Raw genomic sequence first — 17110 nt, 5'->3', positions numbered from 1 at the left:
GAAGTCACTACTGACCTATTATCCCCCCCCCCCAAAAAAAATCACTTGATGCCATTAGGAGCCTCATTCTGAATGTATTACTTGGGACAGTACACAGTTACATTTTGTTCAGAAGGTGGCTGGAATCAAAATGGTTCAAGTGAATTTGAATACTACCAGAGCTGGAGTCAAGGCCTGTATCTTAGAGGATTTTCGTGGTGTCTTTCACGACTTTACTGTTGTAGGATGTGGTGGCTATTTTTTTTTTGTTTGTTTTGTTTTTTGGTTTTTTGAGACAGGGTTTCTGTGTGTTGCTTTGGAGCCAGTCCTGGAACTAGCTCTTGTAGACCAGGCTGGCATCGAACTCACAGAGATCTGCCTGCCTCTGCCTCCTGTGTGCTGGGATTAAAGGTGTGCGCCACCACTGCCCAGCTATGGCTATTCTTGGCTATATCCGGAATTAACAAAAATCCAAGTGATTTTTCTTAATTAAATCATTTGAAGTGGGAATATCAACTTTTAATCCAGATCTTTTGAGGTGGGAAGCTCCGCCTTTAATATGGGCCACACTTTCCGGTAGCAGCCAGTATAAAGGATGTGGAAGAAGGAAGCTTTCTCTCTCTGCCTGCTTGCGCTCACTCTTAATGGCAATCTTTTCCTTCACTGGCATTAGAGCCCATTTCTCGTGATTCTGGTATATGATGAAGACCAACTGAGACATCCAGCCTCGTGGATTGAGCAAAATGAATTTTGGACCTTGTGTTGGTAGACATTGTTGGACTGGGTAGACCACAGTCTGTAAGCCACTCTCAATCGTGTTCCTCTTGAGAACCCTGACTAACATATAGGGGAATTTTATTCCTTTAGTTAATTGAGGATATGTTTAACTACAGGCATTATAGACTCCGTTGTTACAAAGAAGCTACCAGAATTCTGTGACTAATTAAGGCAGTTTGGGGCAAAAGCTTTTAATACAGTGTCAAGGGGCTTTCAATGTGTCTCTTAAATCCCAGTGTAGCTTCTTACCAAGAAGAGGCACTACTTGTAAACTTGTAAGAAGTTCTGACTATTTTTTTTTAATTTATTTATTTATTAAGGATTGCTGCCTCCTCCCCGCCACCACTTCCCATTTCCCTCCTCCCCTGATCAAGTCCCCCTCCCTTATCAGCTGGAAGAGCAATCAGGGTTCAAGGCCTTTTGTTTCGTGGATACTTTCCTGGCAAACTTAGCTGAGGGCATTCATGTTTTTAGCAACTTCAGAACAGAACCCTAAAGCCTTCAGAAGGTTCTTGTAACAATGTAGACACGGGGCTTTATGAGCAAGTGTTGGAGGAAATAAGAAGGAAGAAACTTTTTGAAGTTTGGTGACCAGGTCTCTTGTGCAATTCTAAAAAATGTTTGTAGAGGTGGAAATGAAGGAGAGGTTAGATTTACCTGACTTGTAAGTTAGCGGTCCAGTTGGGCATGATGTTGTCTACTTGCAATCCTAAAACTTAGGATTCAGGGGTATGGTGATTTGAGACCAGTCTGGGCTACATAGAGGATTTATATCCAGCATATGGGTTCTAAAGAAGACCCTTTCTTAAAAAATGTAATGGCCAAGAGAAATGAGTATGCTAAGTGAGACCGTTCTAGTTTGCCTTCTTTTGCTGTGATGACCACAAGCAACTTGGGGCGGAAGGGGTTTGGCTTAAACTTCCAGATTCGGTTCCATCATTAAGGGAAGTCTGGGCAGGAATTCAAGGCAGGGACTGATGGAGGAAGCTGCTTCCTGGCTTACACCCAAGTTTACTCAGCTGGCTTTCTTTACCACCCAGGACCACCTGTCCAGGGTGAGACTGCCCACAGTGGCCTAGGCCCTCCCACATCAGTCGTTACTGGAGAAACCCGTCCATAGGTCTACTTCCAGGCGAATCTTAGGGAGGCGATTTCTCAGTTGAGGTTTCCTTTGCACTAGGGGCTCTAGCTTTTGTCAGGCTAACAAACAACTAACTAGTACAGAGAGGGAGCACTGAAACGGAGTAGTTTGGGGAACAAAGAAAATGACCTTGACCTCAGATGTGTGAATGGAAGGTGGAGCCCAAAGCAGCATTTCTGTTGGAGGTTTGATGGGCTGGTCTGTCTCTGCTTGTTTCACAGTTGTCCCTGCTGCTCAGAGCTCCGCCCACCCCAGACTTAGCATTGGGGCTTTTTTTTTTTTTGGTTTTTCGAGACAGGGTTTCTCTGTGGTTTTGGAGCCTGTTCTGGAACTAGCACTTGTAGACCAGGCTGGTCTCGAACTCACAGAGATCCGCCCGCCTCTGCCTCCTGAGTGCTGGGATTAAAGGCGTGCGCCACCACCGCCCGGCTGCATTGGGGCTTATTTATCAGATGGATGGCTACAGTTTTGAGAATCATCCAAGTGGGACACTCTTGCTCCCATTGATTCCTTACATGCGTGCTCCAGTTTCCGGTTTTCACAGAATCACAGGGTTAGGAACAATGCGTGAAGAATCAAGCATGCATGTATACGTACACATATATGTAGATACTGCATCTTCATTATTATTTACATGCCATGATTAATACCTTCTACATGTGATAGCCATTCCTCTCGTGCACTGTGGTTACCTGCTTGACACCAGCATAAAAATCAAGCTAGTCAGCATTCCAGCGTGAATGGGAGGGGCTCACAACATCTTAGCTCTTGTGGAGGATCTTTGGCAGTTGATGGCTTCTGGGAGAGGATTTTTCCTCAGGAGTGTAGCTCCTGTATGCTGCCCATTTTCAGTGAACGACACAAGAACCACGGACATATAAATGGCACTAATTGGATTCAGTGGGTTAATACAAACTAAAGGGACATGAAGTTAGGAGGATGCTTTGGGGACACTTCAGGAAAAGTCCAAGTTGGGTGGGTATGAGTTGTATTTATCTGAAATTCTCAAAGAATACATGAAAAAATTTTAAAAATTCTGTATTTTTTATTGATTCCTTATCTTTTTTTTAACGATATAATTCCTTTTTTCTGTTTCTGATTATGCTGTGGAGGAAAAACACCTCTGAACAAACTTTGCTTCCTCATATTAATTCCAATGTTAATTAAATTCTGTTGCTATTTGAGCTACCATTCTTTCAGCCTTCTCTCGTACAGGTTCAAATGCAAATTGTTGGAGTTGGGATATTGTAAAACTAATGATAGTAGAATTTATTTTTCCTAATTTTTAGGCATTTATAATTCACTTCTACCTATTATGGATTTTTTTTAAAAAAATAAAACAGCAAAAAAATGACAAAAATCAAAATACAACACTGTGCTTTCAACTCTGCAATGTTTGCCTGACATTTTTTCCCCATCAGTTGCAAGCAGCGCAGTGGAAAATTTGGTGTATTGTTACCCTGCCTTCCACTCCATCCAGTGAAGTCCGCCTGGGTAAGGAGATAAGCCACAAGTTTTGCTGCCCAGTGACTCCCTTTGTGCCCATCATGTCCCCAGCCGCTGCTTCTGGTTGCCAGAGTCTGGCCAAAGGAATGCAAAGGCCTGCTCATTTCACTGAATTTCGCCATCTAATTTCCTGTCTGAAGCCTTAATATGAAAGGAACATAAACAGATTTTTTTTCCTGGATGGGGAAAATGAGTGAACTTAGCAAACAATTGTGTAAAACCTTTAAAGCACTGGGAAATGAAAAACGTTCTTTCCAGTGAGATGACTTGGGGAGAAGAAGGGACTCCTAGCTCTTTTGCACAAAAAGGAAAGATCAGGGTTTTTGTTTGCTTGTTTTTTAATCAATGTCTTATTTAGGAGATAGAAGAGAGTCGTTATTCACGGTAATAAGGAAGGGCAAAACTAATACAGTCTAGGCATGGGATATAAAATGGAAATAGAGTTACTAAAGGAATGAAGGCAGTTAAGAACTTGAGTTTTTCTTTCTTTTGATAGTCTGTATGTGTAGGCTCCATGAAAGTGGATTCTGATTCAAGCCTTGAGTTTTAATTGAGTGGTGCTGGGCAAAGTATTTTCTATCTTAGCCATGACTTGAAGAATGATAAGGTTACACAAGACCCTCACTAAAACGCCCTTTTAAAACTGTGTTATTTGCTTCTCACCTGTTCCTCCTCCCCCTTTTCCTTCCTGGCTTTGGACTCACCATCCTCCTGCCTCAGTTTCCCAAGTGCTGAGATGACAGGTCATCCACTAATTCGGCTTTCTGTTGAGTCTCTGTTTGGTTGTAAAGGAGCATTGAAATCAGAATCTTGAATGCTTGAATCTAAGGAAAGAGAAGAACAGCAATTTGAGTTTAGGGTGTGTGGGGGAGATTTATTTATAGAAAAGTCTGACTGAAAAATTGATTTCATAAATAAAGAGGTTAATAAATTTATCAGGTCCTGAAATGAAATGGCTCTCCACTTCCATGTGAATGTTTTAAAAGCTCTTACTTTTCCATCGATTTAATGAGTTTTCAGGAAAATAATTTATATTAACAACATGCACGATCCCAGATACACTTAACATGTTAGCTGAGCAATTAAACCAGCACATTGTCCTTTGGACACGTTAATGTGAAACTCAATTTACTGGAGTTTTATTTCCCTAATTTAGTTATAGAACTAAGAGGAAATGACTTCCTTCCCCTCAGAAAAAGCGGAGGACATTAGGGAGTATGTGTGCAGTGTGACTGTGTTACCCATATGACAGGTAAGGATGGACTGTGGGTGCAGTGTGACTGTGTTATCCATATGACAGGTAAGGATGGACTGTGTGTGCAGTATGACTGTGTTACCCATATGACAGGTAAGGATGGACTGTGTGTGCAGTGTGACTGTGTTATCCATATGACAGGTAAGGATGGACTGTGTGTGGTGTGTGCAGTGTGACTGTGTTACCCATATGACAGGTAAGGATGTGTGGTGTGTGCAGTATGACTGTGTTATCCATTTGACAGGTAAGGATAGACTGTGTGTGCAGTGTGACTGTGTTATCCATATGACAGGTAAGGATGTGTGGTGTGTGCAGTATGACTGTGTTATCCATTTGACAGGTAAGGATAGACTGTGTCTGCAGTGTGTGCAGTGTGACTGTGCTACCCATATGACAGGTAAGGATGTGTGGTGTGTGCAGTGTGACTGTGTTACCCATATGACAGGTAAGGATAGACTGTGTGTGCAGTATGACTGTGTTATCCATATGACAGGTAAGGATAGACTGTGTCTGCAGTGTGTGCAGTGTGACTGTGCTACCCATATGACAGGTAAGGATGTGTGGTGTGTGCAGTATGACTGTGTTATCCATTTGACAGGTAAGGATAGACTGTGTCTGCAGTGTGTGCAGTGTGACTGTGCTACCCATATGACAGGTAAGGATGTGTGGTGTGTGCAGTATGACTGTGTTATCCATTTGACAGGTAAGGATAGACTGTGTGCAAGAATAGGCTATTTTCTTACTTGTTCCTCACCCCAAGTTCTTGAGCCTCTGTAAAGCACAATTATCCTTTCATACATCTTTTCTTCTGTGCAACTAACTAATTATAACAGGCCAAACTGCAAGAAGCTTTCACCTTGGAGATCACCCTGAAGAGAAGTAGTTAAGCAAGAGAGACTGCAGCTACTCATAACGACTGCGATAGTGACTCTCTGCCATGGTAAACTGATCATATAAATGTGAGCTAAAAAGGAACAGTCTAACTGCCAGTAGGATAGCTACAAGGTCGATTATGGCAATGCTGGCCAGAGCTCATAGGTAGCAGACAGTCAAGGTCATTTGCTAATGATGTATAAGTTAGAGGTGGAAGAGAGAGGCTTCAGTCATCTCTCTGGTGGGTAGCGCATGCACAGTACATGGTCAGCATCTTCCTTATTGGATAAGGGGTTATGCGTAGAGTCTGTGGGCCCGCCGTTGTTTTAGCTCAGGCTAGCTCAGAGAACTAACCAGTCTCCTATTAGTTGTCTTAGCTTTTGTCCAGTTTCTGACATGGCTCAGACAAGGAAATTCAATAGCTTTTATGTGTGTGTGTTGGTTTGAAAGATTGGGATTGACACTACTAGGAGGTGTGGCCTTGTTGGAAGAAGTGTGTCCCACATATGCTCAAGCTACTCCCAGTGTGGTAGACAGTTTACTTCCTGTTACCTGTGGATCAAGATATAGAACTCTCAGCTCCTTCTCCAGCACCATGTCTGCTGCATGCTGCTGTGCCTCTTACTATGATGATAATGGACTGGACCTCTGAAATTGTAAGCCAGCTCAAATTAAATGTTTTTCTTTGGAAGAGTTGTTGTGATAATGGTGTTTCTTCACAACAATAGAAACCCTAACTAAGATACTTTTCCTTTCTTGTACTCCCTCCCCCCTGCAACTCTCAAAAGGCTCTCAGTTTTTCTGAGTTTCTCACTTTTCCTTAATTCTACTTAATAAAGGTTTTCTCTTATTTTCTTATTCCCATTCATTTCTACATATTTTACCATCATGTGAGTGACAGTAAACTCGGGTCACTGTATTAGTCTGGTTTTTTAAAATAATTTTTATTTTTCCATTCAATTAAAAAATTTGGAACGTTTCATGAATTTGTGTGTCATCCTTGCGCAGGGGCCATGCTAATCTTTTCTGTATCGTTCCAGTTTTAGTAGCAAGCACATTAGTCTGATTTTTCATGGCCATTGAATTTCTAGCATCTTCAGTCTCTGAGTCAGTACAGTTGGACTGAGAGGTCCTGCCATACTTAAAGTTTCTCCCTCAGCACTATTAAAAATTCTTTGTAGTTAATCATTGCAGTTCAACTACACTGTGAACTATAAACCTGTTTATAAAGTTTAAAAAGCTAGATTTGTTGGTTTGTTTGACACAGGGTCACATTGTGTAGCTCTAGCAGTCCTGGAACTCACTGTGTAGACAAGGCTGGTCTGAACTCAGAGATCTGCTTGCCTCTGCCTCCAAAGTGCTAGAATTAGAAGCATGCACCACTATGGCCAGCTTAAAAAGCTAGGTTTATTGATGAGAGTGTCTGCTAGCAAGGGAGAGAGCACGCTCTTTCCTTTGTCTATGTATCCATGCATAGGGTAGTTGTGGCTGCAGTCCTGGAATGTCAAATGATTAGTTGAGTGATGATTATTTATTTGTGTATTTATTTATTTTATGTGTATGAGTATTTGCTTGTATACCTGTCTATGTACCACATGTGTGCCTGTTGTCTGAGGAGACCAGAAGAGGGCATTGGAACCCCTGGGACTGTAGTTGCAGAAGGTTATGAGCTGCCATATGGGTGACAAGAATTGAATCCTTGTCTTCTGCAAGAACAGCTAGGGCTTTTAACCACTCACTGAACCATTTCTCCAGCTCCAGTATGAGGTCACTTAAGAAGTCAACTATAGTGTTACCTTCTGACCTGGGGACACTGCTCCCTATCAACAGTATCTCCTGATAATTGGGATCAGGATCTGTTGGCTCCTAGTCTTTCGTTAGAAGGAGGGCAGATGAGAAACTGAGGGAGCTTAGTTTTTAGTTGGCTTATACTATTTAGGACTACCAAAAAAAGCTTTACTCGTTGTCTAGGTTACATTACACGCTCTGAGATTGGGTGCTTCAAAGACTTAATGGTTACTTAATTCAAGATTTAGAGTGCAGATGTAGCACAAAAAATTCGAATGGCTTTGGATACATTCCTTCACTGGCCAGTTCCTCAGGTGTGAAACAAGGGGTTTGAACTATGCCATCCAATGTGTTCTGTAACGCTGTGGTTGTGAGTTCAGAAGGATGAGCCATCAGTTCTCGTCAGCACCTCAGTCTGACAGCAGCCGGGTGCCATGCTAGATGGAGCACTGGGAAAGGAAACATGCTGCCTGCTTTACCATGGCTTTCTCAGGCCTTGACATCAGTATGATTTCAGTTTCTCTGATAAGTACCTAGTTGGCTTAACCAGAGGTCTCCACTGCCAAGTCACTTATGTGTGCCTATGTGGCCTTGTGTGGAACTTCAAGAATTAGTTTGACTTCTAGTTAGCTTCTGAGGTATTGAAGGTGAGAGGCTTTACCAGCTCCACTGAAGTTTTAAGGGAAACAGTGTGGAGTAGTGGAGTCATTGCAGCATGTCTGTAAATGGCAAAGACAGAAGAGGTGGCTTCTTATGTGTTTGCTACAACAAAGCCCTTAGGTGAGAGTATTATGGGATAGTGATAGAAGGAGCCACTTATAAAAATTATGTATATGAGTGTTTGCCCTCATGTATGTCTGTGTACCATGTGTGTGACCAGAAGGTGTAGGGTCCCCTGGAAGAGCAGCCAGTGCTCTTACAGTATAAGAGGCCATACCCAAGTGGGCTGGTATCTCAAAAGGAGCAGAATGTGCTCCCATAGCACTTAACTGCTGAGCCCTCTCTCCAGCCCCAAAGGCGCCCAGTTATGCCATCTAACCTGTTCTTCCCTTTCTGCATCCACAGAGAAACATGGCATTTAGAGAAATTCTGGGCAGCTCTGTGGAGCCGTGGGAATAGGTTAGAAAGAAGAAAGGAAAACAGTGCAGGGCACACATTCCAGAGTGGCATAATTAAAGACGCCCATACTGTGTATCCTACAGTAATGTGGCCGAGGGAAGGAGTTAGCATTTCCCACCAAGACTATGGAGCTGAATAAACGTTCCTGTCACATGGAAATCTGGCGAGATTGGGTCCATTCGGGGAAGTGATTTCAGGTAGCTGCATGAATCCTAGCACCTCCTGCATTTCCTATGTGTATTCTGAGTCACCTCTACCAATAAAAGGACAAGCAATCCTAAGATGTTCTGAGTAGACATCCTTTACTGTGAGTTTTGCTTATATTTTGAGTGTTTGCATCACAGCTGAATGCAGGCAGGAAATGAGAAAGTTCTCACTATAAATCAGTGTTGTGGTTTTATGATGATGAAGGTAACATTATAATACAATCTTATTTTGCTCTTTGTTAGAGTATATTACTGAATACTTCTAATATATTTGTATTTTTTTTCTGGGATGTGAAATATATACCTTATCTACATCTCTCGATGCACGCATCTCTAAAGAATGGTTGAGTTTTGAATACATCTCAAAATGTAAACATCTCGAAAGAATGATTGAGTTTTGAATGCCTAAATATTGATGATCCCCTTACCCATGAGCTGTTGAGGTCTGGAATGATCTTGTTTTACAACTAACCCCTTTCTCGGTCCTTCTTCGATGTACACTCACCAAGTGAACTTTCCTCCAGTTTTAGAACAGGGTAGGAGAAAATGTGAGCTAAGTCAGCCAATATTGAGTTGTATTCTCCATCCTAGATAAACTATGTCAGCATAAGCTGTAGCTTTTCTGCTGATTCATGCCAGGGGCACACTGACAGGTAAACAGGAGTAGGTGGCAGCACCCAACCCTCAGGTTAAGTTTCTGTGTGTATAAGTGCACACGTATGTGCAAATGTGCGCGAACGTGAGTGGGCTCTGCCTGATCACATTCATGAGCACCCATGGGTCACATTATTCCTTGCGTAGAGGGCTGATGATGGCAGGGTCATGTCTGAAGAGCTCCAGGTACACTCTTTCACTTTCTCTGCATGATCAAGCAGTTACTTGTGTAGGAGTCTGCCCTGAACTGAGAGCCCGTAGCTTGGCAGGGTTGAGGGTGTCTCAGTTGGCAAACTGAGAGTTCATGAAGCTGTCCTGGCACTCTCCCTTGGACTGGTCTGTGGTATTTGTCTTGCCGAGCCCAAGACAGCCGCTACCAGAATGATGCCCTTCCTTCCCCATTGCTCCATGCACCACAGCTTGCTGGGAGGGCGCTTTTGGTCCATGGGGGTCTTGGTGTTTCTCAGCAGCATTTTCCTAGCCATTGAATTTTAGTAAGAAATTGAGGCCCTTTGTTCTGGGTGCACCCCATTTCTTCTCTGACCTTGACCTTCACTTGTCCTCTTTCCTCCTTCCCTCCTTCCTCCCAACAGGCTATTAAGTAGCCTTTCCTTAAGGCAGGCCATAAAAACTAAAAATACACCCTCATTTTCTCTCACCTTTCTGTTTTGGAGCAGGCCATAAAGAAACCTCTGCCCTAGCTTATCTAATAGAGGTCATAGGACTCCCATTCTAGAAGAGGTCTTGCCCTTACCAGGAGGGAAGGAGTGCTCAGCGGAGAGTCAAGAATCCTAGCAGATGGGCCTCCCTGGGTTTCTCCTCCAGGTCGATTGGACTCCGCCATACTCTTGGGCCCAGTCAGTAATGCTGATGCAACCTCATTTGTGAAGAACCCTAAGGAAGAGGTTGGCTAGCTTCCAGAGAACAGGACTTGCCGAAGTTCCTCCGGGCGGCTCATCCGTGGAGGACAGGGAGGCCCTGTACCCCTTCTCACATGCTCTCCTTCTGCATCTTTTCATCTGTGTCTCTGTGACATTCTTCTTTAGAGCCTGCTAAAACATCTCTGTTTTCGCATCCTAGGAGCAGAAAGGAACGGTAAGGACCCTCATGTGTGGGACAGACTTTCTGCTAGGAGTCTAGAAATGATCTGTGTTGTGTATGTAGTAGGAGGGATAAGTGGAGTGTGGTTTTTTGGTTTTTGTTTTCAGAGCTGAGAATCGAACCCAGGGCCTTGCACTTACTAGGCAGGCACTCTACCACTGAGCTAAATCCCCAGCCCCTGGTTTCTTCTCTGTATTGGTAGAACTGCTGACTTGTTTGAGCTTTGGGGGAGTTCCCGTATTCTGGAGCTCTTCTCGAGACAGTGTGGGAGTAGAGTTGAATTTAGGCTGTAATCCAGGGGTCCTGAAGGTGGGCTGGCTCTCTGAGAGTAAAGGGTTTATTGATTAGTGATTACTCTCTTCTCAACATCTCAATTTTCTCTTTGAAAAATAGGCCTAGATAGAATTGTAAATGGATAAAATAAAAGCTTGCTGTCCTTCAGTGAGAGTCCGTGGGTAACGTGAGGATGGGTTGCTTTCTAATGTGCTGGAAACCCATAATTACGGGACAGTGGGACCAACTTAGCTCATATCCACAACACAACTCCCACGTCCTTGTATCTGCTATGTATATTTTGCAGATACAAGGCAATGCTGTTACGGCAGCAGGTATTGTAAGTCAGTACTCCCGTGTTTATACACAGCTCTGCAAGGAAACCCACAGGAGAGACGAAACCAACAATTGTGGTCTGCAAATAAGTACCTATCGCTTCCTTGCTGGTGGCATTTGCCTTATGTAGGCATGGAGAGGACACAGGTGTGTTTTACCACCAGGAAATCAGTATCTTCTCTGATACGCAACTATCTGTGTGCTTATTATGGCTTATTTCTTGTCCACATTTTTTTTGGCACGCATTTTAAAATTTGAAAGTTGTAAGTAATTATAATGAAAATGAATCAAACACTTTACGTGCTTGTTTGTGTTGAACTTGGTTGAGCATTCCGTAGGGTCACTGACACTCTCCATGAATCGCAGTCTCTTATGCTGTATATCCTCCAAGTGTGATTTGCTTGTCAAATAGGAATTGCCGCTAGAGGCTAATCTTAGCCTGACTCGGCCCAGAAGTCCAGTGCCACCTGCCAGTGGCTGACTTAACTGTGGATGGCATGTTGCCTCTGTTCCCCCACTCTGCGTCCATTTATCAAGAATCAAGGTGTGATTACCCTAGAGCAAGGCAATGATTTCAGGATAGACAATTATTTATTTTTAATATGAGCACTTAGGGTCATTTTTTTTAAAATATGATTTTAGGTGCGAAATTGTAGGGCTAATGGTATGAACCCTGAGAAATATTCTAGCTTATACTTCTACTAGGTAAGTATGAAAATGGCTACCTCCTTCCATGTTTCAACTCTAAATATTATAATTTAAGTCAAAATAAAACAAAAGCATCACCTCAGGTGCAATAGTATCCTGCCCATCTCATGTCTGTATTTGGGTTCATTTTAACTATAGCTTTGCTTTTGTACTACTGAAATGAAATTTTTTTTAATGAAATGATTTTTGTGTTTGAAATTTTCCCGTTTCCTTTTTCTTTTCTTCTTTCTTTCTTTCTTTCTTTCTTTCTTTCTTTCTTTCTTTCTTTCTTTCTTTCTTTCTTTCCCTCCCTCCCTCCCTCCCTCCCTCCCTCCCTCCCTCCCTCCCTCCCTTCCTTCCTGTTTTTTTTTGTTGAGACGGGGTTTCTCTGTGTAGCCCTCGCTGTCCTGGAACTCACTGTGTGGATCAAGCTGTCCCAGAACTCAGAGATCCACCTGCCTCTGCCTCTCAAGCGCTGGGATTAGTGGTGTGTGCCACCATGCCCAGCTTGACATATTCATTGTTTTTTCTTTTTTTTTAAACATCCATTTCTAGCCATTCTAAAGTGAAAGAACAAGAAAAACAAAACTATAAAACCATGATCTGGAGTAGTTTGCAGTATACCTACAGTAATTCTGTATATCCATTTGGGTAACTAGTCTTTCCTGGGAACATGAGATCAGAGAATTGAAGGATTGGAAGAGAGGGGAAAAAGTTATAAGGCCATGCCCGTAATTACCCAAGATGGTTAATTTTGTTCCGTTCTAGTCTATAATTGACCCAAGGTGGTTAACTTTACCCTTTTCATAAAACCCTCATGGGAATTTTTGTGATTTGTAGCCACAGTGCTTACTCTTGTCTGGGACTTAACTATTAAGATCAGCGAGGAAAAGAAATATAGGCCCCAGACGATTGCTCCACTTGCCTTCAAGTGTGTGGCAACAGGCAACAAAACTAGAAGAGCTGGAGTGCCAGAAATTATATCGTTTTCGTGGCATCACAAACGTTGAGGAAGATAAGCTTCAGGTCATTGGATATAAAATCTCGCAGTAAAGCAAAGTCATCACTTAAGAAGGGCCTGTGCAGACAAGCGACACTGCGAGGCCCCCAGCTGAAACCTGTCAGCACATCATGAAGCTGAGACCCGTCCTGAGAGTGTCCTGTGGTAGCTGACGGAAGGGTTTCTCTCTTCTCGACCCCGACCATCAGTGTTGCACGGGAAGAGAGTTATAGTCATCATTTTTTTAAAACCTAAATGGTACTTTTTATTTTTGAAAGGCAATTTGTATATAAATACCATTTTCCTTGGCTTTCTCAACCACCATCCAGCTCTCATCACCCAATGTTCCATTTCTGTAGAAACTTGTCAGCGATCTGTAAAGGTCACCTAAGTTTCAGGAAGTTCTTTTAACTTAGAAAAGCAATAACTTTAATGATTTCTTAACCTTGCATGTGTATTTATAATGTACCCTATTATAAACAAGTAGATCTTTTATCTTGATTGTGGGATCTACTGTACCTTTAAAATCAACTAGTTTCTCATTCTCTCTTATGATTGGCAGAAAAGCCATTTGTGTCTAAACTGAAGTCTTGTCCTTGGGTGTACAGATAGTGTCCTTATTACAGACTTGCTGGTTAAAACTCAGCTCAGAAACAAAAGTTCAAATGCAACAAGTATATTCCTTCTAAAAAGAAGTTTGCAGACTTTGACTTAGAGGCTTCTGGATGCTCTTTTTGCACCTGAAAGTCTATGAAGAAATAAACTCAGTTGCACACGTGGCTGAATGAGGGAAGTAGAAGGAGAAGATTCCATAGCTTCTAAGTTTACTAGCAAATCTTTTGCCGGGGTGCTGTCAATCCTTTTCTCAAATGCTAAGTGCATTCCCGAGTTTAACTCAGTGTTGGTTTCTTTATGATGTCTATCCAGGTACTCAAGACAGCCACACGTCTTACTGCTAGGTGTGTAGTGCATATTATTACTGGCACTGTGCTGATAGAGTGTCATTGAGTGGTTCTAGATTGCCGTTATAATTTATTCATCAGTTTTGTGGGCCCATCTTTTTATGCGTTAATTTATAGTCATTACTATGCCTTATGTAAAGTATGTGTAGAATCCACGCTCTGTGTCATTGCGCCACCCTTGACTGGCGATTGGAATCACACGGATGGTAAAAGGCTAGAGGCAGCTGTGCAGGTTTGCATTTCCAGGAGTCAGGGCTGGGTACAGAGCAGTGTCTCTATGTGCAAGGCCCAGTCATCCCCAGTCGTGAAAAAAGAGAGAAAGGAGAGGAGAGACAACTAAAAGATTGAGCGCTAGAGCTGTTGATAGAATTGTTTGCTGTGTAGCTCAGTGTGGAGGGTTTGTAGTTGGAGCTTTGTAATGTTCCCTAGGTGGTTTTAGTGTGCGGAAGATGGTGCCTTAGGACTTCCAAATAGTATGTTATAACATTCAGAATAGAAAGTCTGATTTTTTTTTTGGTTCCTTCCTTTTTTCTTCTTTTTTTTTTTAAATATTTATTTATTTATTATGTATACAATATTCGGTGTGTATGCCTGAAGGCCAGAAGAGGGCGCCAGACCTCTTTACAGATGGTTGTGAGCCACCATGTGGTTGCTGGGAATTGAACTCAGGACCTTTGGAAGAGCAGGCAATGCTCTTAACCACTGAGCCATCTCTCCAGCCCCCCTTCCTTTTTTCTTAGATTGGAGGGTTCTGTTATACACTACAGAGTGATGTGAAAATCTTATGGGAGGTGTGCACAGGCCATAGCTTGTGTGTGTGGAGTCAGTTCTCTTTGCACACTGGTGGGTGCTCTGAGCTCAAACTCAGCTTGTAAGGCCTCAGGGCAAGCGGTTTCCCTCTGAGCCATCTTCCCTACCCTAACTGAGCTCTTGTGGGATCGACAGTGTTAGGTTTTCTTTAGGTTCTTCAATCCATGCTTAATGGATAGAAAAGGTGCTCTCATTTATTTTAGTGCTTGGTTGAAAACATGCTTGAAGCAAAGTTACTAAGCAATGTAAAGCTAACTTTGTATCCATTTGTGCCCATTTGTGATCTAAGTCTCTTCATTGGGAACAGATGTTCTAAGAGAGAAATTTCTAGTTGATTCTGCCTGTTTTACACCTAGTACCCCTGACTCTGTCTTTAGTGTTCCTTCTCCCACCCCAGCAGCTCTTTATCTGTGGTTCTTTTCCGCATATCTCTACATTTTCCCTTCTTTCTACTGTCATCTTCCTTTGTCATCTTCCTTTGTGTCCCCTCCACAGCCTTCGTGGTCTGGTCTTCCTATATCAGACTGCAGACTCAGGTTGCTGATGCTCATTAAGCTCGGTTTTGAAAATCAGAGGTGTTTCTGGTTGACTACTACCCATAGCTGATACCTCTGCTTCTCTGCTCTGCTTGGCCCCATGCCCAGGCATTGTTCACACTTCAAATGCTCCAGGAGATGTAGATGCCAGTCCCAACCATTGTCTTGTAGAAGATTGTCTCATGCTGCTTGACAGAAAGCTGTCTGCCGCTGTGTGTCTTGTGTCTGGTATGTGCATGGTAGCTTCTTAGGAACCAGGCACACCCTGCCTCCACAGATCTCACCTTCTGGGAGGGAAGATCCACAATTAGCAAGTCAATAAGCACACTTAGGGATTGCAGGTGGTGATCTGAGTTAGGGCACTACTTAGTAAGTCAGGGGGAAGACATTGTGGGGGTGGGGATCAGAAAGAAAGGAGGCTAGGCAGAGAAAACAGCACAAATCCTGAAGCCAAGAGGGTTTGCTCAGTTGGGGAAACAGCCAAGTGTAGCTGGAGGACAGCGAACTAGGGGGCAAGGGAAAGAGGGGAGGAGTGGAGGACGTGGGGGATCGGGACAATGAGGATAGTGTCTTGTCATTATTCGGAGCTTAGCTTTGATTCTGAGTACGATGGGAAGTGATTTTTTTGCCCCCCCCCCCCCCCCCCCGCCTTTTACTACTTTGGTACTTTGCTAACATCCTTCCCTTTTATCCTGTTAACCTAGGACAATGCTTAGTATATGTGATCCTTATCTGGTGTTGGACTCATTTGTAGTATTTTTGGGGGGCTACTGTTGTGGGACGAGCCTGTCACAGGAGGGGAAGCACTCATAATTGGGTTAGCTGGGCTCAGCAACGGTACAGGCAGGAAGATACTGGTTGGGTGAGGGCGAAGAGGGGTTGAGATACTTGAATCAGCACCCAGGAGGGGGGGTGCAATGGAGGGTGGATACTCTTCACAGCGAGGACCTTGTGCTGATGCCTACAGAAGTTCAATTTATTCTTTGGAGAATTAGGAGCTGTATACTAGTGTTTGGAAGATTATTATGCAGTGAACTAGTGTTTGGAACAAGTGATACTAGTGTTTGGAAGATTATTATGCAATGAACTATGTAATGTAGATATTGTTTAACCAAATAATTAAGGGGATTCTATTCATTTTGCTAGTTCCTGTGACTATGACTTAGTTAATCTAAGTTTTAGTTTTCTAGAACTTCGAGGAAGTGCTGCCCTTTTGTCTGTAGCAGTGCTGTGGATTAGATGAGCTGTTTCACACATGGAGAATACTCTCTGCAGTGTCTGCCTATGGTAATCACCTCATGCACATGCAGAATACTCTGCAGTGTCTGCCTATGGTAATCTCCTCATGCACATGCAGAATACTCTGCAGTGTCTGCCTATGGTAATCACCTCATGCACATGCAGAATACTCTGCAGTGTCTGCCTATGGTAATCACCTCATGCACATGCAGAATACTCTGCAGTGTCTGCCTATGGTAATCACCTCATGCACATGCAGAATACTCTGCAGTGTCTGCCTATGGCAATCTCCTCATGCACATGCAGAATACTCTACAGTGTAGGTAATCGCCTCATGTTTGCTGTCTCACTTTTTCTGTGTGTTCTCCACCTCTCATTTTGAATTTTGTAATAAGACTAGAAATGGGCCAGGGCACAGCTGGGTGATAGAAGCACTTGCCCAGTCTGTATGACTCCCTAGTTTTCAACTGTAGTACTATGGGGCCTCCACACCACCCCCAATGAAAAAGCCAAAACCAACAGGAAAAAAACAAAACAAAACAAGGACTTCTCCCCCAAACAACAATAATAAGCTCCCATAAAGGATGAAGTAAGAAATTGATGTGCGTCTGTGTCTCTGTCAATTGGTTATTTATTATTGATTGGCCCAGGGCCCCCACTTGCACATGCTAGGTAAGCACTCTTACTGAGCTATGTCTTTGGTTCTCCCCTTTCTTATTTTGAGATACCATCTCACAAAGTTACCTTTCAATTCACTCTTTAGTTCCGTGAGACAAGCCTTGAGCCTGGATCTTCTTGCTCCAGCCTCCTGAATTAGCTAGGATCATAGAGCTGCTCACCAGGCCTAGCTAGAAATCGACTTTAAGGA

General features: G+C 43.0%; 1 protein-coding gene and 1 non-coding gene across 4 annotated transcripts in view; one reads left to right on the top strand and one right to left on the bottom strand.

The window, feature by feature from the left end:
- Arl15 (ARF like GTPase 15) overlaps nt 1-17110 on the top strand; it is a 362817-nt gene that overhangs the window by 36670 nt on the left and 309037 nt on the right. The gene's annotated exons all lie outside the window — the stretch shown is intronic.
- LOC142853181 (U6 spliceosomal RNA) lies at nt 6495-6596 on the bottom strand. Its single transcript, XR_012911109.1, has one exon. It is a non-coding gene; the product is annotated as a U6 spliceosomal RNA (small nuclear RNA).

The sequence above is a fragment of the Microtus pennsylvanicus genome, chromosome 6 (genome assembly GCF_037038515.1).
Source record: "Microtus pennsylvanicus isolate mMicPen1 chromosome 6, mMicPen1.hap1, whole genome shotgun sequence".
In the NCBI taxonomy this organism is placed as follows: domain Eukaryota; kingdom Metazoa; phylum Chordata; class Mammalia; order Rodentia; family Cricetidae; genus Microtus; species Microtus pennsylvanicus.
The sequence above is the reverse complement of the archived record's forward strand: the minus strand, read 5'-3'. Positions and strand labels throughout refer to the sequence as shown.